Source organism: Colobus angolensis, unplaced genomic scaffold (assembly GCF_000951035.1).
Source record: "Colobus angolensis palliatus isolate OR3802 unplaced genomic scaffold, Cang.pa_1.0 Scaffold224, whole genome shotgun sequence".
NCBI classification, from domain to species: domain Eukaryota; kingdom Metazoa; phylum Chordata; class Mammalia; order Primates; family Cercopithecidae; genus Colobus; species Colobus angolensis.
In genome coordinates this window covers 5,136,899-5,163,562 of record NW_012115422.1, presented here as the reverse complement: position 1 = coordinate 5,163,562, position 26,664 = coordinate 5,136,899, and the positions used below count along the sequence as shown (strand labels likewise).

Below are 26,664 nucleotides of genomic sequence, written 5' to 3'. Positions count from 1 at the left end.
AAAGAAAGAAAAAAGAAAAAGCAAAAACAAAAATCAAGAGAAGAAAAAAGTCTTAATAAAAAAAAATGTCCCTGGCCAGGAGCGGTGGCTCACGCCTGTAATCCCAGCACTTCAGGAGGCTGAGGAAGGTGGATCACTTGAGGTCAGGAGTTCAAGACCAGCCTGGCCAACATTGTGAAACCCCATGTCTACTAAAAATATAAAAAATTAGCTGGGCGTGGTGGGGGGGCACCTGTAATCCCAGCTACTTGGGAGGCCGAGGCAGGAGAATCACAGGAACTCGGGAGGCAGAGGTTGCAGTGAGCTGAGATTGCACCATTGCATTCCAGCCTAGACAACAAGAGCAAAACTCTGTATCAAAAAATTAAAAAAATTAAAAAAACAAAAACAAAAACAATGTCCCTTTTCCCTACTATTTATATATGAAAACCTTGATATGAACAGTATACTCCTTTTTTTTCCCCCAGTTAGTTACTTACACAGTTATACTTTTACTGGATATGTATTCAAGGTACAATTTATTTTTCAGAACTGGTCTAAATCTTTTAGGTGTTTGGGTGACTCATTTTTCTAAAACCTCACTAACCAGATTGAGAAGGACAAACATACAGGAGAGAGCCCGCCTGGGGCACAGCCCTTCTCTCCGGACAAAGAATCTTCTCTTGTCCCTCCTTTGTTCCCATTCTTTTCAACAGGCAGGAAAGAAGTTCTGGGGTCTCACTCCTTTTCCCTGGAGACAGGAGGTGGCTACTGGCCTGCTACCTCCCCTGGGTCCCTCAGCTCTTCAGATTAGGCACTCCTTAAGCAGAAGAGACTCCCTTCAACCTGAGGGAAAGTCCAGGACAGGAAGAAACAGGGCAGGTGAAATGGTGTCCGCACTGCCAATTCCTGCTTGCTATTCTCTCCATTTCCACTACTCCAGGGGGAATTCTCATGATCCACAAATGATAAAAGGGAGCCAATGGCAGCTTCCTCACCATGTCAGGGTTGAATACTCTTTTTCCTCTTCCAGTTTTTACCTAACCATGTTATTTTTGCTGACTGGTTAGTTTTACTTTTTTTCTTTTCTTTTCTTTTCTTTTTTAACACATTTCAACCTGTTTTATATGTCAACAACGACTCTTAAGCCCTCTCTACATTTTTTCCCCTATTTTTTCAGTCTTGGTTGTCACTTCCTTAGGGAGTTAAAGGAAATGGAATGTGGAGCTGATAACAGGAACTCCAAGAAAATGAGATAAGGGGGGTTTCTGAAAGCATTTCTGAGTGTATATGCACACACACTCTTTAATTCCTGTGACTAAAAGCAAATAAATTTCTTTCTTTTCTTTCTTTTTTTTTTTTTAGTCAGGGGGAATTGGGGGAGATAGGCTCTGTGAATCTAGCAAACAAAATTCATGTAGAAAATGAGATATCAATTCCCTGAATTTCCCCTTCAAAAAAGAGTTTAGTTTCCTTCTCCTATAGTCAAGTCACAACTCAGCAAATGTGTGGAAACAAATTTCCAGGTACTTTATTTCCATGAACTTAAACTTGATAGTCAAAGGGACTCACGCATAATTTCACGCCTGCATGTGGTCAAGTATTGAGAGATCCTAGGCAATGCTGATCTAAGAGAATCCATGAGATGGAGCAAAGTAATGCAGGCAGAAGGACACTAAGATACTCAAAATAAAAATCCCATCCATTGGTCTTCTTTCCTGTGTGCCTCAACATTTAAAAATGGATACCAATCAAGAAGAGATTCACAATGTGTCTGATGTATCTAGGGGGAAAAAGATGGACACCCTGTGGTCTAAAATCTGCTTAAGTAACAGGCATTACCCGTTGAACTCTAAATGTATTATGGGAAAATATCTGTAAATCTTACGTTTTAGTAAAATAATTGGTTTAAAAAGAAGAAGAAGAAGAAGAACCATTGTTCTGGGTGTATATCAGGTTCCCCACACTGAGTTTAGCTAATGCAGGCACAGAAATGCTATGCCCATAAGGACCCTACGATTTGAAATGCTTCCACGGTTAAAGTATTTTATTACCATATAAACATTTGGTTCAATATCTAATTGACAGAAACATTATTGAATGAATTTCATTTAGCAACAATATATAGCAATCAAAGATGAGGAAAGACAAGTTTGTGATTAACTACAACTCATTGTGATGGAGGTATGTCTAATTCTGATGGCAAGATTTCTCAATGCTAAAAGTTCTGTACATATGGAGGGCACAGCATTACTGCTCTCTGAGTCGCCTGGTGTCCAGAATGAGTGAGGGGCTAGAAAATGGACTCTAAATCCCTACAGGGATCATTCAAAAAGAAGTCTACTTGGTGAATCAGTTTACCTCCCTGGAACCAAAACAGTCAGATCAGGCAACTGAACTCTTAGGTCATGAAATATCATACTCTGAGATGACATCCTCAACATCTGGAAAAAATGATGCAGAGAACATCACTATGAAAATCAGATCTCCTAACTAATCCCATGGCCTGAAACATCTTACCTTTGAAAAGTCTTCTTACTTCATAGGTAAGCCTGGCTGGCAAGTGTCAGCTTCTCAAAGCTCATATATTTTATATAAAATTATAAATGCTGAAATAACGGCAGAGGATAAATACGAATGGAATGTTATGTTAAAGTACATAGAAGTGACTTCATATACAGAGAGCAGAAGAAATTGATGCTTAAAGCAGGACTCTTCAACTCAAAAGCCTACATGTCCCAGGCAGGTGCCATAATCTGTAAGATTGATTCAGTTAAATATTTAGGGAATGCAAAATACTAGCAAAGTGCAGTCACTGGGATAGTAACAAGACCAGATTTTTAATTTTCCAGGGGAAACCAGATATCTGATCTATCTGATTTTTATGTGAAGTTTCCAGATTTTCAAATGTTGGCAATTAATTTTCTTACAAAAAGAAAATTTTTACAGGTTAAAAAATTTTAGTAAAAAATTTGACCTGTGGGCTACAACTTTGCAAGCTCTAATGTAAAATGCACTTTTAAACAATACAGTCATAAACAGGAAGCTTCTCATATAACAATGATTACACTAAATTACTGAGCCTTGGTTTCTGCTCTACCAAAAGGGACCAGTCCATGCTAGGAAAGGGTGGGAGTGGCATCAGGATACAAAAGAAACTTTCCCAAAATCATATATGTCTGAGTTATCATCACCACTACCACCACCACCCCTGTGCCCATGGCAAAGAAGGTTTGAGCAGAGGATGTGCAGCTTGTAAAAACCTCCCAAAAATGATTAATGCCACAAACTTCTACCCTGGCGATGACTGACTTTGAAGAAGTAGAAAGCTTCAGATAACTGGGAAGGGTGCAGCTAAGTGGTGAAGACCACAAACTCAGTAGGCCTAAAATATCAAACAGTACATATCAAGGGGCTCTAAAATAATAACTGCAAATATCAAAGATGACAAGGAGACCATAGAAAGTATTGCTAGTACCACATTAGCCATTTCAGTCTCACGGGCAAAAAGAAAAGTTGACTGTCTCGTTGTTTATTGTGGAAGATTATAAAAGCTGGATGCATTTTAAGAATGTGTACCTGTAGTCAAATGTGGGTTTGTGGATATGTGTATAAAGAAAGCAGGGATAACATTTTGTCTGTTTTAAGGTTTAGGTCTGCATGTTCATTGCTCAAGAAGGGAAAAGCAGTATCGTATTTCCACATGATGCCAGACTACATACAGAAAACAGAAAATGGTTACCAAATATTTTCACATTTTTCTACTTCCTATCCTTAAAAAAAAAAAAAAAAGAACCTTTTATTGTGAGGATTATGACATATTATTTTAAGATCTGACATACAAATAAGAGATATAAATAAACACCTTCCTGTGGCTGTGGTGTCTCACTAATCTTTTGCTATTATTAAACACTGCCTAACCTAACCCTGCTTTTGGTTTTGAGCTTGTGTTCTTCTAACTCACCTTGCACCTTGGAGTCAAAGTCTTCCAAGTCAGCTTTATCGTCAAAGCTGTTTCACGGTGGTTTATCCTCAGATGCCTGCAGCTTTTCTCCTTGGGACACGATGTGTCTTTGACCTTGCTGAGGCTATCTGGGTAAATTACAGGGGTGGCTCCTTAATATCCTTTTGTTGCTGTTTTCCCAGCAAGTGGCAGAACCTGAAAAAGAGAGATTACAGTCATATAGCACATCTTTACAGAACTTTGGTGAGCCTCTCACAGGGACTACCTACGGACAATCAGAAAATTCTTCCTAATTTATCTTTCAAAGAGGAAGTTCATATGGGTACATGCCTCAGCTTTTTATCTCCTTTGTTCAGTTTTATGTAACCTCAAAGACGTAACCACTGACCTTCTCAGTAATCAGTAACATTCATAATTTACATCTTACCCAGAGCTTGGAGTATGAAAACTCTCAAGTGATATAGCAAATATTTCCTAAAAGGGGACAAAATATATTTTCCAGAACCACATTTAGCTCTCCAACTAAATATAAACCTCAACAGGGTTTTTTGTTTGTTTGTTTTTTGTTTTGTTTTGTTTTGAGACAGAGTATCACTGCGACGCCCAGGCTGGAGTGCAATGGCGTGATCTCGGCTCACTGCAACCTCCGCCTCCTGGGTTCAAGTGATTTTCCTGCCTCAGCCTCCTGAATAGCTGGGATTACAGGCACACACCATCATGCCCAGCTAATTTTTGTATTTTTAGTAGAGATGGAGTTTCACCATGTTGGCCAGGCTGGTCTCGAACTCTTGACCTTGGACGATCTGCCTGCCTCAACCTCCCAAAGTGCTGGGATTACAGGCTGAGCCACCATGCCCAACCTAATAGAGTTTTTAAACATAGTAAGTATGAAGTGGTTTCATCACATATGCACATAGATGTACAATCCTTAGTGCCTGGACAAAAACCCGTGAACAGTCTCTAATTTGCTATAGAAGAGGAGAACTGTAGCCAAACTCCTAGAACAATCCTCTAGCAAGAAGAATGGACTCTATACATACTATAAAAGAATATAGTTTTTAACTTGACATAATTTCTCACAAAGCAAAGAAAGAGTATGCTATGGTCTGGATATAGTTTGTTTGGCCCCACCAAGTCTCATGTTGAAATGTGATCCCCATTGGTGAAGGTGAGGCCTGGTGGGAGGTGTCTGTGTCACAGGAGCAGATCCCGCATGAATAGCTTGGTGTCACTCTGAGGGGTGAGTTCTCACTCTTACATCCCACAAGAACTGGTTGTTGAAAAAGAACCTGGGACCTCCTCTTTTCTCTCTCCCTCTTGCTTCCTCTGTCACCATGTGATCTCTGCATAACAGCTCCCCTTCATCTTCTGCCATGAATGGAAGTAGCCTGAGGCCCTCACCAGAAGCTGATGCTAGCACTGTCCTTCTTGTATAGCCTGCACAAACATGAGCCAAATAAACCTCTTTTCTTTATAAATTGCCCACCCTCAGGTATTCCTTTATGACAACACAAATGGACTAAAACACAATAGTTTTACAAGAGAATAAATAAATTCATCATAAGAGAAAAATCTGACAAGTAATCCAAAGTAGAAGTTACTCTCTGATCCTGAGACATGACAGACATTTTTTCCTTCCAGCCATAAACCTCTCTAGCAGGCTCCTTTATTCACAAGCCAGCTTTAAAAATCACTCCCCAGGTTTGATTTCTTTTTCAAGCCTATTCTTTCACTCTGTTTTAGTTTTCCTTTTTTTTTTTTTAACTTATTGAGAAGGGGAAAAATGCACACACAAGCACATGTATACATACACACATATTCTAAGACTACAACTTACTGAAACTGTAAAAGATTTATGTTCTGCCAGCATCCAATGCCATGACTGCCCCCTTAAGTATCATCTTTCTGAAAAAGTTTTTGTTCTAACTCCCCTTCCACTTCCTTAACTAAAAATTAAAAAAAAAAAAATTCTATGTAAGACAATTCTGTGTACCCTGTAAGTTCTGAATAAAATTTAATTGTTGATTATGATGATGACCTTGAATACAAAGGCTAAGGTCCATCAGGATTCTTTTTGTATGCTCAGCATTGCATTGTTTTATTTTCTGCATGCACTACTCAATCTATGCTCTTTAATCTCATTTAATTATAGGCAGGTGGAATATGAATTGTCAGCTATAGAAACTCCCCTGGCAGGCCAGGCGCAATGGCTCACACCTGTAATCCCAGCACTTCGGGAGGCCGAGGTGGGTGGATCACCTGAGGTAAGGAGATCGAGACCAGTTTGGCCAACATGATGAAACTCCATCTCTACTAAAAATACAAAAAATTAGCTGGGCGTGGTGGCAGGCGCCTGTAATCCCATCTACGCGGGAGGCTGAGGCAAGAGAATCGCTTGAACCCGGGAGGCAGAAGTTGCAGTGAGCTGAGATCATGCCATTGCAGTCCAGTCTGGGCAACAAAAGCGAAACCCTGTCTAAAAAAAAACAAAAAACAAACAAACAAACAAACAAAAACAGAAAATCCCTTAGCCACCTCTTCCTTGCTCCTTCCTATGATGAACTCTGCCAAGCTCTGGAAACAGAGAAGACACTGATAAACGAAGAGATAAAAGAAAAGGCATGCTAAAAAGTCCCCTGTGCTATCCTGCTTGAACCTGGGAGGCAGACGTTGCAGTGAGCCTAGATCATGCCATTGCACTCCAACCTGGACAACAGAGTGAGACTCCATCTCAAAAAAAAAAAAACAAAAAAAAAAAACGTCAAAAGCAATTGCAACAAAAGCAAAAATTGACAAATGAGATCTAATTAAACTAAAGAGTTTCTGCACAGCAAAAGAAACTATCATCAGAGCAAACAGACAACCTACAGACTGGGAGAAAATTTTTGCAATCCATCCATCTCTGACAAAGGTCTAATAACCAGAGTCTACAAGGAACTTAAACAAATTTACAAGAAACAAACAACCCCATTAAAAATTGGGCAAAGGATATGAATAGACACTTCTCAAAAGAAGACATTTATGCAGCCCTGCACACAATTTTTAACTCTCACACTTACTGTATGTTAGAGTTTAAAACTGAAATTTACAAGGTTTTGACTTACATGTATTCTGTAAGAAACTAATCTATTATTGTTCATTTTGCTATTAAGTGCATGAAAGTGTATATTTTCACACAATGCATATGAAATGTCAAAGAACAGAGGTTTTGGCTTGTTCTGCAACCATAATTAATGTTCATGTGAATATTCTGTACTTTCAAAAAGACAACTGAGATGAAGTGTAGTACCCACTATAAACTCCAGGGGGACCGAGTACTCTGAGTTAAAAATTACCACCACACTATTAACACATGGTTCAATTACAACCAATCATCTCTGATTGTTACTCAAGCCAAAAACATTAGAAACATTTGTCTTAATTCAGCTTCAAAAGCTTGATTAGGACATACAGGGTATTATAGTCACATTCACATTCCAAATTTCTAGGTGACATATATTAACTAATTTTAGAAAGCCAGAGTTCACTAAGTGGCAACTCAACCTCATTTTATTTTATTTAATTTTATATTTTTTAATTTTTTTTTTTCCAAGACAGAATCTCACTCTGTTGCCAGGTTGGAGTACAGTGGTGCAATCTTGGCTCACTGCAACCTTCACCTCCCAGGTTCAAGCAGTTCTCCTGCCTCAGCCTCCCAAGTAGCTGGGACTACAGGTGTGCACCACCACACCCAGCTAATATTTGTATTTTTAGTAGAGGCAGAGTTTCACCATGTTGACCAGGATTGTCTCGATCTCTTGACTTCGTGATCTGCCCGCCCCGGCCTCCCAAAGGCGTGAGCCACCGCAGCTGTTCCAACATCATTTTAATTAAGAAATTGCACTGGGTCTTGTTTTACCTTGCACATAAACTACATGCAGGGCAGAAGTCCAAAGATGGTAAGTATATAAAGTTCAAGCCTGATTACTGTTTGTGACAAAGTACATTGAAGAATAATTCTTAAAGCCACACTAAGAAATACCCTAGTTAAGAAATATACTCAAAAGATAGGAAGATTGGTTCTTTTAAAAAGTATAACCAAAATTGATGTGCGTGTGTGACATGCGTTTTCTTTTCATACAGCACATCTGGTTTTAACTGAAACACATTCACAATAGGAATCATGTTCTATTTAAACATACCCTCTGTAGATCAAAAAGGATCCTAACATTATCTTTCTAAGTCACTAATAAGTAAGAGTTGTAAAAGTTGAAAAGGTTGATTTAAACAAAATTTCCCACACTAACCAGTACTAGCCAGTGGGCGTCTCTGGAAAATCTCATTCAGGGGAGTTTAGTGACTTGGCAATGGTTCCTTCTGAATGGCTCATTCAGGAAGCAAATGATCCATTATCTTTGCAACGGAATTTTTCCTTTAAGTTATGTGACTAATCCTCCCACAGCCGGGGTTTTGCCTACATGTTCTTGTCTAATGCATTCCCCGCACATTCCTCTCCTTCCTTATTCAAGCCCATCAGAAATCATGATGTAGTCTACCAAAGATTAGATTGTCCCATGTAGCTAATAAGTAAATGCATATAATGCAAAATGGAGACAAGATTAAGCAAGTCCAAGCACTCTGTTCAATAATAAAGAAATGTTAAAATAGTAAAGACAACCAGAAGTTATCTATGTAATCTAGATAGTAAAGTCTATTTCATACCAAAAACAAGAAACGAGACACTTTTGATCATTTTCTCACATAAATGGGCCATGGTTTTATTTCAATGCTCACACCATTTCTACAAAGAAGGATTGGTCTTAATTTAGGGTTCAACATCCTAAATTGCTTTTCTAGAAAACTGTAGCCCAATACACAGTACAACACCTTTTTTTATTATCTTGCTTACTTTGCCTATTGTCACCACTAACTTCATTAGTTAGTAAAAGATAATCGTTTTGCTTTTTTCCACTGGCAGCAATGTTCAGACAAGAAATTGATTTTTCTTTTCCTACCTATGAAAGTTTCAAGTTCACTGAGGGTATCTAAGTCTCTGGAGAATATAGTTTAAGTGCCACAACCCAATAGGTTTAATGGAAACAGGTTGTGCTGGGGTAACTTCCTGAAGATGATACATACAAATTTCAGTCATTCTTACCTAGTAACCACTGTGGCTTTCTTGTTAATGAGTAAACAGCAAAAGACATTTAGTCTCAGAAAAGTATCTTATCTCATTATCTCATTAATGCTACTACATATCAAAGAAGTTAAAATTCACAAGCTGAAATAACATTAGAGTTTTCATATCCACCACTAAATATTGATTGATTAATCCACAACAGTAAGTCAATTATGTAGTTATTATATATAAACATCAAAACCAGACACTAAAGAGGATCTAGAAAGGTAACAATCAGCAAAAACCAGGCTCTTGCCCTTAAAAAATGTAGAGGGCTCAAAGCCCTAGATAACAGGAAAAGGTATGTGAATAATCTTTTTAAGTTACAAAAGCAAAATATGTGCTATGAATATTGATGGCATGAAAATAATAATAATTCTAGCTTGGCATTTGTTGGCTGGGTGGGAATCAGATCAGAAGAAGTTCCTCAAAAGAGGAGGCATTTGAAAGATGAGTAGATCAGGCAGAAAATGGACATGCAGGGATGAATAAAGGACATTTCAAACAGTGATAAAAGCACATGAAAATCAAGAGATAGGAAACTGTAGTCTGTAGTTCAGAGCTCAGAGCTTAGGGGACAAAGGAGGAGAGTAGAGGAGGGGAAGCCAGAGAAAAGGTTTGGAACAGCGTGGAAGGTCTTAAAAGCTGGTGAGAGACTGAATTTCGCCGTGTGGGCTGTAAAGAACAGGAGCGAAGTTCAGAACAGGAGAGTCATGTGATCATACTTCAGGGAGGGAGATTCAGCCGCGGAACAAATGGGAGGAAAAAGACAAGAGAGAACCTCAGAAGATCAGACGGGAGGATGAAGCAACCTGGGAGAGTGGAAACAGGAGGGGACAAACCAAGAACTAACAGTGGACAGGACAGAAGGTGAACCTAGACAGCCTCCCGTGTTTCTTGCCTTAGCAAAAACAATCAGTGAGAAATAGAACATTCATTATTTTTCAGAAACACGATCAAAGTATAACAAGATATTTTATTTATAAATGCTAATAAACAATATACCCTAATAAACTAATTTGCTCAAGACAAACATAATTTTCTCAGTCTATCACAGTTATACCATTTAGCCAATTTTTTCAGGTTTTTTGTTTGCATATAACTTAGATCTAATTGACATTATTTTTCTGAGGGTAGGGAAAGTGTTTTCTTTCTTCAAAATTCAAAAGCCAAGCACAGGAAGGACTTGGCATTTGTTAACCATTCAAAGATTTTCTTTTCCCCCAAATTAAACAGTATTGTTAATGCCAACAAAAATTCAGGTGACTGATCATACAGCTAAGAATTCCCAGTAGAGGCTATTTAAAGGAATCTGCAATTTTATTATTCCCTTGACAACACCTGTGTGAAATCCAAAGAATAAATATTACAGAAACCACTCAACAGTTCTATTATTCAGTTGAGTAAAATTTTATAAAAATTAGTAACTCCATTAATTCTAAAGCACTATAAACATGCTTAGGACACACCCTAATCTTCCGAAAGGAGTATGCTCTAAAGAAAGAGTTAGCAAACTTTCTGTAAAGGTCCAGATCAGTAAATATTTTAGATTTTGTGCGATCCCTTGATGAAACTACTCAACTCTGCTACTGTGCCAGGAAAGGAGCTACAGACAATATATAAACAAATAAGCATGGCTGTGTTCCAGCAAACCTTACTTATAAAAAAAGTGGTGGGCACCTACTGTAGTTTGCTGACTCTTGCCTAGCAGAGGATCCAGCTGTGGTGGCTTGATATGGTTTAATTGTTCTTGCTCCTCAATGCACATAACTCTGATGAAGTGATTTAAAAAATTATTGTGAGAAAATGGGCTCCAAAAAAAAAAAAAATCTCACTTCTAGTGGAGTAATAAAAGGGAAAACAAAATGAAGAGATTCTGAGGAAGCAATGGATTCAAAGAGACAAAGAGAAGTTCAGGGAAACTTATAAAGAGAATGTAAAGGCCAGGCATGGTGGCTTACATCTGTAATCCCAGCACTTTGGGAGGCAGAGGCGGGTGGATCACTTGAGGTCAGGAGTTCGAGACCAGCCTGGACAACATGGTGAAACCTTGTCTCTACTAAAAATACAAAAATTAGCTGGGCATGGTGGTGCACATCTGTAATCCCAGCTACTTGGGAGGCTGAGGCAGGAGAATCACTTGAACCTGGGAGGCAGAGGTTGCAGTGAGCCAAGATTATGCCACTGCACTCTAGCCTGGGCAACAGAGTGAGCCTCCATCTCAAAAAAAAAAAAAAAAAAAGTAAAATTTGATGATCTCTCAGATTACTGCTAAAACAATTCAACATTTATTCTAGTAGAAATATTTAAAAATGTGACTTATGAAACCATTTCAGGGGATACTCCAATCAATGCCCAAATGCTCATTAACTGAGAGAAAACTTCAGGGAAAGCTTAAACTATCACATAAAAATATTTAAGAAATGCATGAATCTTGACAGAATATTTCCATGAAAGAGGCCTAGGGAATTGGTAAATTTATGAAAGTCTCAGATCATATTTCCCTCATGAATGATGATGATCTTACTATATTTACTTGATACAGCAGGGGGAAAGTAGAAAATCCTGTCATCAAAGCTTACTAACCTATATTTAAATCTTTAAAAGAGTTAAAAAACTATCTTAACTCAATTACATTTGCTTAACGATGCTACTACCAATTTACCATTGAAAGTGACTTGCTAGCTCTGTGACCTTGTGAAAATTACTTTACTTCTCTGTGCCTCAGGTTCCTTATCTGGAAAAAGTAGCTCTTTCACTGAATTGCCCGAGGATTAAGCAAATTAATGCATGTAAAGTGTTCAGAACAGTCCAGGCATACAGAAGTGCTCAAATGCTATGCTGCTGCTGCTGCTGCTGCTGTTCCCCCAAGTCTTTTTTCCCCAAGTCCCTTGTTTCTTCTTTTTGTTTTTTCTTTCTTTCTTTTTTTTTTTTTTTTTGCCCTTTTTTTCCTCCATTTGGCTTCTCCTGGGCAACCTTGTCTCGCTTTGAGGCCTTAAATCTACCATTTGCTGGAGACTACTCAATCAGTCTCTTCAATGCTGACCTCTTTTCCAGATTGCATTTCCAATTTCCTCCTGTCCATTCCATTGCAATATATCAAGGGCACCTGAAACTCAGTGTGTTCAAGAATCAAACCTATTATTATTATTATTATTATTATTTTCGAGACAGAATCTCACTCACTCTCAGGCTGGAGTACAGTGGTTCAATCTTGGTTCACTGCAACCTCTGGCTTCTGGGTTCAAGAGATTCTCCTGCCTCTGCTTCGTGAGTAGCTGGGGTTACAGGCATCCACCACCATGCCCAACTAATTTTTGTAGTTTTAGTAGAGACAGGGTTTCACTATTTTGGCCAGGCTAACCTCAAACTCCTGATCTCAAGTGATCCATCCGCCTCAGCCTCCCAAAATGCTGGGATTACAGGCATGAGCCACCGTGCCTGGCCCCACTATCTTTCTACCCTTGCCCCTTTTCCTTTCCGTATATTTCCTTAGTTAGTGACATCAGTATATATCCTTAAATCATGCTAGAAAATAGTTATTTTTCTATTACCATTTCATTTCTCTACTCCCAATCGTTATTTCCTCCAGGCCAGCTTTCACTGTCATCGGAGTTATCTTTCTTAAAACATAGATTTGATCATGTTATCCTCTTGCTCAATTACTCTCTATTGCTTGGGGAAAAGATCTATGGACCTAGGAGTGCGCTTCAGAGATGCAGATGTAATGTCTACAACTGCTCCGTCTTTGTAAGCCCACCTGCACCATGTGCACATATGCCCATGGCAGGTGCTCGTGCTTTTTGCTACAGTATGCTAGAAGAATGCTAAAGTGTGCTAAAGCTCAAGCTCTGGAAAGTGTCTGAAATTAGATACAAAAATTTGTGTGCCTTTGATTTAAAAAAAAAAAAAAATGGAATCTGTCCTAGAGGACAATTTTTAAACTGCTCAGCAGGGTACAATCTGAAGTTTACGTTGCATCCTAGTCACACTCCTATATCTGAAACATACTGTGAAGTGGACAACAAAAGAGATGTAAACATATTTTTGGTGTTTGGATATTGTAATACTGGTTTGAAATTTCTTAAATTCCAAGTTTCACCTTAGAGAGAATACATAGTTATAAACATGTAGACATACATTGTGTTTACTTAATTAAACCTAGGGACTCCCTTACAGTGTCCCTGGATTTGAATGAGATCAGTGGTAAAGGCCAGAGGCCTAACAGCCTAGGTTCAAACCCTAGCTCAGTCAATTACCAGTAATGTGACCTTGGGCAAGTTACATAGCTTCTGTTCCATGATCTATCTGTGAAGATGGAGAGAGTAACAGTACCTGCCTTTTGGGATTATTTTGAGGATTAAATTAGTTTATTATGTACAGTTTACTAGTTTATTTATGTATACCACTTAGGACTACATAAGTGCTTGCTATTATTATAGTTATCTGTTGAAAGCCAAGACTCAAGTTTGCAAGAGATAATCACAGAGCAAAAAAAATTGACCTTGCCCACATAAGCCTCAAGCTTTAATCAACTGAGTTAATTAGCCAGAGAATACTAACAAAGATGGCCATTTTCACTAATGTTTTTATCAATTGAAAAGTGTTTCAAGCCTATCTGATAAAATTCTTTTACTAACTTGCAATAACTAAAAACATCAGCTCAGAATATTTCCAAGGCACACTATAGGTACACTAAAATAATTACTTTGAACAGAAAAAAGCCAGAGCTGCCCTTTCCTGGGCAGCAAATCAATGGGCATCTCATTGCTTACCACGTGCCCAATGTAAAGGGAAAATGCTAAGTAGGAAATTGGGAAGAAAGATAAAGGAGCTCAATGACTCAGCTTTCAAACAAGCTGGTGTCTTGTTTGCCAGAGATATGGACTATTAGGCATTAGCAACACCCACCTGGCCAAGAAAAAAGCTGTGAAATGTAGATCCCAACATCAGCAAATCTGTGGACGAATCAAAGTAAGTGTATGCTGGATGCCTGAACTGACTTTCTCCGAGTTATATGGTTATGCGATGTATTTGGGACTGCCTCTGTTTAAAATTTTCAGCCAAAAAATGCTATTTTCACCCATACTATAAATACTGCAGTTGTATACACAGTAGTATTTGTTCCCCAACAAACTGACAAAAGGATCACTTTACTGTTTACTAATGGCATAATAATCAGACCTTAGGTTAAAATACTTTTTATTTACCTGTTTACTTTTTGTTTTTTGAAATGGGGTCTCACTTTGTCACCCAGGCTGGAGTGCAGTGGCACAATCTGAGCTCATTGTAACCTCCACCTCCCAGGCTCAAGCAATCCTCCCACCTCAGCCTCCCGAGTAGCTGGGAATACAGGCATGCACCACCATGCCTGGCTATTTTTTGTAGAGATGGGGTTTCACCATGTTGTCCAGACTGGTCTCAAACTGTGAGGCTCAAGTGATTCACCTGCCTTGGCCTCCCACAGTGTTGGGACTACAGGCATGTGCCACAGCACCCGGCCATATTAAAATACTTGGTTAGTATTGAAATTAGAGAAAGAGAGAATAAAGTCGAAATCCCTTAGCCTACTATTAAAGATCCTCCATGATCTTACCTCAACTAACTTTCCACCTTTCTCTTCCAGGGTATACTTCTTGAAATCTTCAAGCAAATGAAACATCTTGCAATTCCCCTAATCAAACTCATTCTTTACCCACTCTGTGCATTTCCTCCACCTAGAACAGTCTCCCCAGTACATCTCCAAAATCTAAATCCCACCCTTTTCAGGCCCTGTCTGGATGACAAGAAGCCATTCTCTGTGGCCTAGTGGAATTATCCAGGATCTTAAGTTTCATAACTTTCCCTCAGCACCTATGGAAATTTCCTCAGCCCATCTTGATCAAAGTTATTGACACGTGTCTTTTATTTTCAAGACTGGATGCTTTCTGAGGGCAATGTCTACAACTGCTCCATCTTTGTAAGCCCACCTGTACCATGTGCACATATGCTCATGGCACATGCTTGTGCTTTTTTGCTACAGTATGTGAGAAAGATGCTAAAGTGTGCTAAAGCTCAAGTGACTGATCATTTAAATCAAATGGACAAGTACATACACTCAAACAAGTTTTGCTGAAGAAAGACTTCAGTTAAAAAGATATGCAATGAGACTTGTTTTCTTGTGAAGCAAGCTGAGAGAAAAGAATTGTAATGCTACTCCCAGGGCATTTACCAACTAGTGATCTGCCAACAGCTACTAACAGTGGTGCATTAAAAGCTTCCTTCCCATTGATGTAGCTGATAATATAGCTCCAAGTTAGATAAATCATAAGACAGCTGATCCTGTCTTCCCCTGCTGCAAACTTAAAATACTGTTTGCCTCTGGGGCTTTGGATCAAGAGCTCTCAAGACCTGCGTATACAGTGATCATTTCAATCATCATCTCTAATATGCCTTTAACACTAAATATCCAAGTGCCAAAATGCAAAAATTACGGAATCTGATACATAACAGAACCCACAAGTGCCAAGACAGGGAAAGATGAACAAAAGCATATCTAAACATCAGCAGTCTGATACTACTTGGGCAGAAGGTGACAAGTCCTAACATGGCACTTGGCAGTAACTGAAATGCTTTTTGGATCGCCAAGTGGAGGCTGATTTCACTCTTACATGAAGCTCCAGGGCTGTGCTGAACAGCAAGTTCTTGCCAGACCATTGGACAGGTGCCCACTGTCTGCAGTCCTATGTTCACAGATGACATTTCTCTGGCTACTCAGTTTAAAAACTGTTACATAAATGAGTTTTGATATTCACTCTTGGACAAAAGTAATTTTCCTAAGCCTCAAATCCTTAAAGAACAATCTAAGTCCTAAACCAGATGAAAGAACAGACTTTTACAGAACTGTCTTGATTAAGTTGTGCTAATGGGAAATTTTCTGTTGGGTCCTCTATCTGGTAGGGCTTTCATATCAATGCCATCTGGAACATTCAGTCTAGAATATCGTGTTTCTAGTATCTATTGGATTACTGGAATGGCAACTGAATCCTTGGGCAGGGAGCAGGAGATTCTAAGCGTTTTAACTGCGTCAGTCTTTAAAATAACTATTATGTATATTCTTTAAAGTATAAACATGTTTGCCACATGAAAATTGAGGTCAAAATGATGTTTAAAATTATTAATAAATTAGGTAAACACTGTTAGTGGCACTGCCATAAATTAAACAATGATTTTGAAATGATAAAATAGACCCTCAACAAGTCTAAGGTTTGTATAATCTGTATCATTTTTCATATATAGCTTTACTGAATAACCCTGGCTGAATTTCTCTTTTTTGTTTTGTTTTGTTTTTAAGCAAAAACATTGTTAAGCAGCCGAATTTCTCTTTGAGTCAGTTCTTCAGCCTCCCAGTCTGCTTTGAGGGAATTATTTCCAGCTGCCCCATTTCTTAGGCCTCTTGCTGTATCTCCCTTCATCTGGATTTCCATTTGGTTTCCACAGTGACTTGTTTGCTCATTAGAGCACAACAAAATTTAACAACTAAATCAAGCATATTAGCATTCTTATGACTAAAGCTTCCTGTATTTAAATAGATGGTATTATCAGTAAAATTGAAATAAATTTTAAAATGCCGAGACCGTGAACAATGCCATCCATTACAATTCAAAGCTGTTCTTCCGGAAATATAATTTGATGTCATAGGCTGATTTTAAAAAACTGGATAGGGCAAACAAGGTAGACTATGTTATCACATAACCGCAATTTCCTTGAAATTGAGAGCTTCCTTCGGGCACAAGTGGGAGTCTGTGGTACTGTGTAAAGATAGCATATGCTTCGGAGTTAAACAGGCTTAATTCGAATCCCAGTGTTGATATTTTCTAACTTTGAAACCCTGGGCAGGTTACTCAGCCTATCTGACCCTCTAGTTCCTTATCTGCAAAACAGGGATTTGGCCTGATAAAACCTAGTTCAAGTTGCTTTTGAGACCACAGGTAAGGTGTTCAGGGCCGAGTACTGTAAACTTTCTAACACAGATCAACTAATACTAGGTTAACATTTTTCTTTCTCAAAACCAAGACCAATGGATTATTTTAACAACTCTATATACATCATACTTTCTTCACACTGAAAAATTGCCATCTCTGGGAGAAATTACATCCCCAAATGATTAAAACGTTCATATCAAACATCCAACTTTTGTGAGGCTCATAGAAATAAAGACCATGAATTTAGAAATTCAAAGCACCACAAAGAATAGGCAGCTGTCATGAGGTGAGTGGCTGACAGCCCAGTGTCTGGAACCATGTCGCTTCACGTTCCTACTCTGCCACCCTCTATCTGTGTGATGCTGGGAAAGGTATGCCTCCTTTCTATTCCTTGGTTTCCCTATCTGTGAAATGTGGCTACTAAGAGATGTCCACCTCACAGAGTTGTAATGAGAATTAAACAACATTGCCTATTATGTAGGAAGTGCTCAATGTTACCTTTTATTATTATTAAAGCAGCTTTGCCCAAAAGTCACATTGCACATATTTCCAGATTCAAATCATTCATAGTCATGCTTTATGATTCTCCCTGTTCATCCCTCTCTACACAAAAAGAAAATAAGTGGTCATCTTTGATAAGGGAGCCAAATTGAAGAATTTCTTAGAAAGCATTAACTGCCTGATTGCGATTCTCCATAGTGCAGACCTGTCCTGCACCTACCCCTAACCCTGCTGCAGAGGTCCTATCACAGGCTCCCTCTTTACTACCGGGCAGGCGACAAGCCTGGCCTACTCAGGGAGCAAAGAGAGGCTGTGGCCACTAACCCATACCTGGACCAGCCAGGGTGCTATCATCTGCCCTGCCCAACATTCCGCAGCAGTAGTAAAGCAAGCATTATCAGCACAGAGCAGACTCTCAATTAAGTTGGGATGAATGACATGAACCTGGCAAGTGATAAAGCTGGGAGCTTTGATCTCCATAAAGGTCAGAATTCAGTAACTGGCTGCCACTATGCTTTTCCTATATTTGCCTTCCTAAGTGATGGCCCTACCTCAGGATCCACTTGAATTCTGACCGAATGCCTATATTGTGCCTGGCCCCGAGCATGTGGCAGTGGGAAATCAGATACTATTCCTCCTCTCTGGAGCTTACTCTGTAATATAACAAGTCCCCCTGGAAGGGAGGGGCAGGGTTTGGAGTCTGGAAATATGAGTAATGCTAACACTGGGAAAAATTCATTCCCTCCCTCCCTTGAGTTGCAATGACCAGAGTCTTCATACATTTTAAATGAACTCTACTGACATCTACAAAACAGTTAAGAATCTATATTTGAATTCCCTCACGTTGCTGTTGGGAACATGAATTGGTACAACTACTTTAGAAAAATGTTTGGCAACATCTTCTAAAGGTATAAATACTCTATGACCCAGCAATTCCACTTTCTATACCCAAGAGAAGTGAGTGTTTATGCCCATTGAAAGACAAATTGTTCACAGTAGCTTTACAAACGTTCACAGTAGTCCCAAACTTAAACTAACCCAAATGTCCATTAACAACAGAATATTGCGGGAGCTTCCAGGTTGGCAAACACAATGAGGTCCTGGAAGAGTGACACACCCCAGGGGGGCATGGAAGCTCTACATGCCCTCCCGGCCCGTCCCCTCACGTATTGCCCTATACCTCTCTTCCGTCTGGCTGTTCCTCAATTGTATCCTTTATAATAAACTGCTAAATGGTATTAAAGAAAAATTAAATGAGCAGAGAGCTATACCCTGGCCTGCCAATACTGACACACAAGAGAACAAGAGCTATGCAAAGCAGTATGAACCAATCCAAAAAGCATACCCTCAGCACAAACACAACATTGCAGATTGAAGCTCAGAGCACATACAATCATGCAGGAAGCACTGGAGGCCATCTTAGGACAATGGGGCAAAAAGTCTGAAGATGGGTGCCAACATGCTCAGGATGGAGGAAAAAATGGACAGGGGTGTCACTTGCTGCCATCTCTGAGCGCTACCAACCCAGATGTGAACCTGCCTCAATGCTCTGGCTAGAAGGAAGAATTAATGTCTCCATTTTCTGGAAAAAAAAAGAGAGAGAGAAAATGTAGAATATTGTGGAATAGCCATACGATGGACCACTGTATAATTCCGTTTATATGAATTATAACTTCCACTTATAGTGGAAGAAGTTCAAAGACAGGTTGCACTAATGTGTGGTGACAGCAATCAGAATGGCATTCCAAGGGGAGTATGGACTGAAGAAGTCATGAGAGAACCGTCCAATATACTAGAAATGTGCTATATCTTCATCTGGAGGTGGTTTTGTGTATCCATATAGATATAAAAAATAATCGCAGTACATTTAAGATGTGTGTACTTTACTATAATTATACTTTTTAGAAAATTTAAATAAGGGCCAGGTGCACTGGTTCACACCTATAATCCCAGCACTTTGGGAGGCCGAGGCAGGCAGATCACCTGAGGTCAGGAGTTTCAGACCAGCCTGGCCAACATGGAGAAATCCTGTCTCTACTAAAAATACAAAAATTAGCCGAGTATGGTGGTGGGTGCCTGTAATCCCAGCTACTCGGGAGACTGAGGCAGAAGAATTGCTTGAACCTGGGAGGCGGAGGTTGCAGTGAGCCAAGATCACGTCATTGCACTCCAGCCTGGGCAACAAGAGCGAAACTCCATCTCAAAAAAAAAGAAAATAAAAATTTAAATAATCTAAAAGCACCATATTTACTTTAAAACCTTTAGCATTCTCCAGCCTTCAATCAGTCATTCACTCCCTCATTCATTCATGCCAATATTTACTCAACACCTACCACTATGGTAAGCACTGCAAGCCCACCATGCATGGCTTTCATCATTAGGAAGTATGGATATTAGTGGAGAAAATCACTTCACTGATAGCATCATTCATTTGGCAATAAATCACAAACTACTTTCTGACGCCTCATCTGTTCTTTTTTTGTTTTTGCAATTACTTGACATTTTATATGTTGCTTATATTTACAGCTGGTCTCAATTTAAAATGTAAATTCCTTGGTTGTTCCAAACTTTTCCATGCTGTTAAATGCCTAGTGCAGTGTCTTATACACAGCAGGCATGTGACAATTTCACATTTAACTTGTCACATCACAGTACTTTTCTTGGCCTCAAGTTTTCTGGCCAGTGTTCTTTTCTCTGGGTTTTCACTTTTCTCTGCACCTGATGAAACCTGAAAATCACTTACTAGAACAATATATAGCTTATACTTACATATATCCTACAATGAGAATATTAGATGTAGCTTTTGTTATTTTCAGTTTTTTTTTTTCATCCTATAATAGAGCTTAAGAGTATGGGAGAGGTGAAATGGGGAAAGTGAGGAGATAATAGATAGACTTATGTCATTGAAGAAAATGATAAACCTTGATTTTTGTTTTTTTGAGAAGGAGTTTTACCCTGCCACCCAGGCTGGAGTACAGAGGCACGATCTCGGCTCATTGCAACCTCGGCCTCCCAGGTTTAAGCGATTCTTCTGCTTCAGCCTCCTGAGTAGCTGAGACTACACATGCATGCCACCATGCCTGGCTAATTTTTATATTTTTAGTAGAGACAGGGTTTCACCATGTTGGCTAGCTGATCTTGAACTCCTGACCTCAGGTGACCCACCTGCCTCGGCCTTCCAAAGTGCTGGGATTAAAGGCATGAGCTACCACATCTGGCCTAAACCTTGTTTTAACAGTTTGCAGTGCATTGGCAAAAACAAAAACAGCCATGCCTCTCTGGCGCTCCTCCCCATGCTGCTCAAGACCCCACTGACGCCATCTGTATCAACATGTCCAGAAAACACCCTTGTGAATGACACAGAGAGTGCCAGTCTTATCTATCTCCTAGTATTTTTTTTAAGTGCAACTTTTCTAAGGGACACTAATGAGGAAAAGATTTAAAAGTTCCAGGAAAAAGCTTGGACCCCACAATCAAATGTAGTTAACAATAGTAATAATTGAGCTCACAAATGTGGGCAAGTTGAAAGAACTTTGAATTGCTTTAGTTTCATAATTTTCTTTTCTGTGGTCTTGTTGCACTTAGTGATTCTTGAAGCCACCTGTTATCACTGGAATGAAGAGACTGTGAGGGGCGGTGCTCTGAGGTCTCAACTTCGCTCCAGGTGTTAAGGCTTTGTGTTCATGTTCCTGCTGACCTGTGGGATCCGAGCAACTGAGTACCATCTGCTCCCTCACAAAAGCCATGCCCACCTTACAGACGGAGCAAGCTGATCAACCACAAGCCCCATGGCTTCCGCGGTAGAGCATGCTGACATAACAGAATTGGCTTCTGTTTGGTTCTCTCACTGTTCAAAGGGAGAATCCCAAATGCCACAGGATTTCACTTTCCGTCCTCTTCTGAGACACCAGCTCACTGTACATTTTAAGGTATCATCCTGGGTGCAATCACTGTAAGTCATACTCTAAGTTGTAATAGGTCAATAAACAGCTGAACGGTTAGTGTTATCCTACAAAAATCAGAACCATACATATATAGGGCCCCAATAGTTCACGGGGCTCACTGTGGTCTTCTTGGGATTGAGACCAGAATCCCCAACAGGCCCTGTGAATCTCGTTGTGATCTGCCCCTGCTTCCTTCCTTGCCTCATCTCACACCATGTTACTCGTCCTCTTAATTCCCAAAGCACATTCTGTTTCCTTTGCCCGAAAAACACTTCTTTCCCTTTCCTTTCCATCTAGTTAATCCCAATTCAGCCTAACTGTCAGTTTTCTGGGGAAGTATTCTCTGATCCTGCAGGCTAGGCCGGATCTCTCTGCTTTGCAGTCTCATAGCACCTGCATTTTTGTTTCAGCATTTATCACAGTTTGCAATTAGAGATTTCTGTGATTTTTTTCAGGCATATGTTTTACCCATTAGTCTGCAAGTTTCTCAAAGCTACATGATGCTCAGTAAATATGTGTAGAACAAAGTGGGGGAGGAAGGAAAAAAGGAAGGAAAGAAAAAAGGTAGAGGAGGAAAGGGGAGGGAGAGAGAAAGAAAATAAAAAACAGAGTTTACGAAGGTAGTGCCTGCTTCAGTCTTGTCAGATTTAGGCTAGTGACAGGGCCTAATCCAACCCATATGAGACTCCCCACCAAAAGACTGCCATGCTTCCAAGAGCTGGGACAAATCTTCCCACTGAAAGCCACCACAAAAAAGAACCAGTAACCTCGAATACGCTGAGGGACAATTACTCAATCCTGGAACTGGAACTTGGAAAACAGCATGAATAAATTAAAGTATCCAGCCGGCACGTTGGCCCGCACCTGTGATCCTAACACTTTGGGAGGCTAAGGCAGGAGGATCACTTGGGCTCAGGAGTTTGAGACCAGCCTGGGCAATATAGGGAGATCCTGTCTCTCCAAAAAATAAAAATAAATTAGCCAGGCCTGGTAGCATGCACCTGTGGTTCCAGCTACTTAGGAACTTAAGGTGGGAGAATCACTTGAGCCCAGAAGGTTGATGCTGCAGTGAGCCATGACTGCACTACTGTACCCCAGCCTGGGTGACAGAGCAAGATGCTATCTCAAAAAAAAAAAAAAAAAAAAAAAAATCTTGTCTGGGCCAGGGGAAGTGACTTATGCCTATAATCCTAGCACGTTGGGAGGCCAAGGCAGGAGGACTGCTTGAGACCAGGAGTTAAAGATCAGCCTGTACAAAATAGCAACATAGCAAGACCTCATCTCTAAAAAAAGTTAAAGAAAATAATCAGCCAGTACTAGCTACTCAGGAGGCTGAGGCAGGAGGATTGCTTGAGCCCAGGAGTTGGAGGCTGCAGAGGGCTATGATCACACCATCGCACTCTAGCCTGGGCAAAAGAGCAAGACTCTGTCTCTAAAGAAAAAAAAAAAAAAGTTCCTGGGTATCCTATGCAAACTTTTTGGGTAGTGTTTACTCATTTTATGGAAACACATATGAATTTTTAATAAGAACAATTAGTACAAAACCCTAAAAAAGTAAAATATTTAAAAAGTCACTGTGCCCCACTGACAATACTCTTGAGTTTTCACATTCCCTTTGAGGTCTACACAAACGATTCCCAGTGTAAGGGCTAGGGACCCACTGGAGAATATGCAATTATAAGGGGCCTGAAAATACACACACAGAGGAAGTCTTGCCTGCAGACTGAATACATTAAAACCCAATTATTACCATGTTGAAGACCAGGAAATTTTGTATGTTGAAAAAGGTCCTCGTTCTCCAAATAGTTCAAAGCTATGCAATTTAGAAATCAGTTTTAATTGGTCCTGTTTCCCAGCACAAATGTTAGAGGTCCTCTTGTGAAATGGGCCCTTATCACTCTGTCTGAGTCAAAATTGTTTTCAACCTCATTAGGGAACTCACGAGACATGCAAGGTGCTGCAGTGCCTAATCTAGTGCTTAGAGGAATATGGTCAATTTTCAGGAGTTAACATTTCTAAATTGCTATAGGGCCTTTAAAGGAAATGATGCCATAAAAACCCACAGTGTTAGTGTGATAATGATCAGTTTAGACATTTATATGAGAGAATGATGCTTCAAATCAAGTAATTTCAAGGGACTTAATTTACTTTTTTTCATGTTTTATAGGTTTTACTTTTTCCTGGTTAGATAATTTTCAGGACTGAGTGATATAACTGAAAGATATTACTGGACAAAGCAATTGACATTCACCAAGAAAGGTAGGGTAGTGTCCCATATCACAGCCCCGTTGTGGGTGACAAGGAAGGGAGGCTCTGCCACCAGACAGCTCCCTGAGCTTTATGTTAACATGCCAGTCCCCTCTGTTGTAAATGTGGGCTATAAGTGACTAAAAGCACTGGCCAAACAGCAGAAAGAAGAAGCTTCAGGGATCCTGAGGCAGTTTTAAATTCATCATCATCATTTTAGAAAATACTGAGAATTTTCTGTTTCACCTGTGTACACACACACACACAAACATGGGTACATGGTTGAGTGTCTCTGCCGGTCCTCAGACACGAGGTATGAGAGATGACGTTTTGCAGGCAGGAGCCTGCCATGTCCCCAAGCACATGTTCACAGTCACAGAGAGAAGAGAATGATTACCAAGCATCCCAATACAGCAGAAAACCACACTTACCAGGAGTTAGATGTCTGGGTTTCTAGTCATGGTTCTGCTGCCTTGATGTGTGTCACTTTGTACAAGTAACTTACCATCTCTGGGGCTTGAACTCTTTATAAACCAGGGATGCTAGGCTGCTTGAGGATTGCAAAGCTTCTTCCAGCTCTGACAGTCTATTCTTTCTTGTGAGACTGAGTTTTGCTTTTGTTGCCCAGGCTGAAGTGCAATAGCGCAATCTCAGCTCACTGCAACCTCTGCCTTCCAGGTTCAAGCGATGCTCCCATCTCAGTCCTCCAAGTAGCTGGGATTACAGGCATGTGCCACCACACCCGGCTAATTTTGTATTTTTAGCAGAGATGGAGTTTCATCATGTCGATCAGGCTGGTCTTGAACTCCTGACCTCAGGTGATCCGCCCACCTCAGCCTCCCAAAGTGCTGGGATTACAGACATGAGCCACTGTGCCTGGCCTTGACAGACTATTCTATATGTGCTTTTGTCCAAGATCATGCTAACATCCTGTTTCTGGAGAAAATTATTATGGAACTAATTCTCATTTCAGAACAGATAAGATCCAGCATATTTTTAAAACTTTTTAAATCTAATTTTTCCACCAATTTCCATGATAAATTTGAAACTACTATAGAAAGACTTGAGTCTAGAATTTCTAACAAGACAAGAATTAATGAAGTATCAGAAGAGTCTGTTGAGTATTATACGGAATTTGGATGCACTTTTTCCAACTCTAAATTTCAACTGTATTTGATTCCTCATCTCCATCCCATATTTCCCCAAATTATTAATTCTTAGAAACAGTTTAAAGTGAAGGAGATCTATATATGTAAATGTCTCCTAATTTTTTCATTGAACACTGGTCACAAGGATGATAAACATAGTTGCCTATGCCCTAACACTGTACCTTCAAACAGTGATTTAGAAACTCAAGCATTCAGATGTCTTTCTTCCACCATTAAGCCACTGGATCCCACATCCCTAAGGAGGGAGACTATTAAGCTACTTCCTGTTGAAATATCAAAAGGAACTCTGCTCTTGCCACACTGCATTTCAGTGATATCTATTTCAAAATATTAATATTTTTCTTTTTAAAAATGAATATTAAGCTTAAATAAACACAATGACACTTCTGGTATCATTTATTTGATCATAAAATCCTTGCCTTGGAGACAGATTCTGAATAATAAGAATGAAGTGGAGCTTGGCTAACATTTTGTTACTACCCTAAAATACCAGTAAATTTGCATTTTCACCCATCAAAAACAATTCTCTTTTGCAATATATATTACGGAAAATTTAATACTCAATTATTTAACATGTTAATCTGTTAAATATTTAACAGATTTACTTCATTATTGTAGACATTCAATTCGAAAACTGACATACTTTTGAGACTGGCATTTTAAACCTGTATGGGCAGAATTTTTTTAGCAAAGCGAAAAAATCTACCTCTGCACTTTATCCTAAATTTTCCTATAAAGTAAGTAAAATAATTCAGGTCTTCATCTCAAATTACAACATACTTACTTAAAATGTTTTGCCTTAGATATCGACTCTGTGCATGAACACATATATCCCTACCCTTCTTAAGACAAAATACTAGCCAAAATGTCTTACGCATTGCCTCTCATTAACTAATAATAACAGCAACATTAAAGTTTAGGATCAGTAGGAGAAATCTGACAAACATGGTGATATAGCTCTTACTTGACTATAAAGGAAAACCAGAACCACTGTGGGCATGAGGGGTTGGCACCCAGCTAATCTTGTTTTGTATTCATACACTAAATATCTCATTTCTAGAGATAAAATCCCTTTTCCAAGAAAATGTTCAAAGTGAGAAAACAGTTGAAGAAAGGTCAACCAAAGTTGAAATTCGTTCAAAACAAAATTATCCATTTGAACTTCTATAGTCTGTTTTCTGATCTCTTCACTTCACATAAGACACTTTGCATCAAGGCCTCCAGCCATTTCTTTACTGCAGAAGCCAGTAACTAATAATATTTGCGTTTCACCTTTCTGAGTCCCTTTTTTACTCAGCCAGATTCAAATGTAGCTTTTCTGAAAGGGAAAAGGAGTAGACAGAAAAACAGACTATATAAAATTTTACGATCCTTTTGCAGTTTTTTTTTCTACAATTTGAAAATTAGATCCTTAGTTCCTTCTATATTATCTTTTACAGTCTTTGATCAGTTACCCCATACTTTTCTAACTAATCATCATTTTTTAGTTAGTTCTCTTATGTGTTTCTTGTTTTTTTTTCTTTTCAATTATAATGTTCCTGAAGAGTAACATGAGTAATTCTTAGGTATACAGGGTGATGTTTTATAAATGTATACAACTACGTGACTACCACCCAAATCCAAAGTATAGAAATTTGTTTGGACGTACGGAGGCAAGATGGTGCACTTCCGGGTTCTTCTTCACCACCAGCTCTTCCCGTGCGCGCGAAAATGCAGCCGGCGCCCGGGAAGGTGCAGA

The 26,664-nt window shown here is 39.4% G+C and overlaps 1 protein-coding gene across 1 annotated transcript in view; it reads right to left on the bottom strand.

Annotated features, from left to right (window-relative positions):
* OSBPL6 (oxysterol binding protein-like 6) overlaps positions 1-26,664 on the bottom strand; it is a 175,444-nt gene that overhangs the window by 114,463 nt on the left and 34,317 nt on the right. Inside the window, exon 2 of the mRNA XM_011944043.1 lies at positions 3,944-4,138. The gene's annotated coding sequence lies outside the window, so the exon portion shown is untranslated. The remainder of the gene's footprint in view (positions 1-3,943; positions 4,139-26,664) is intronic.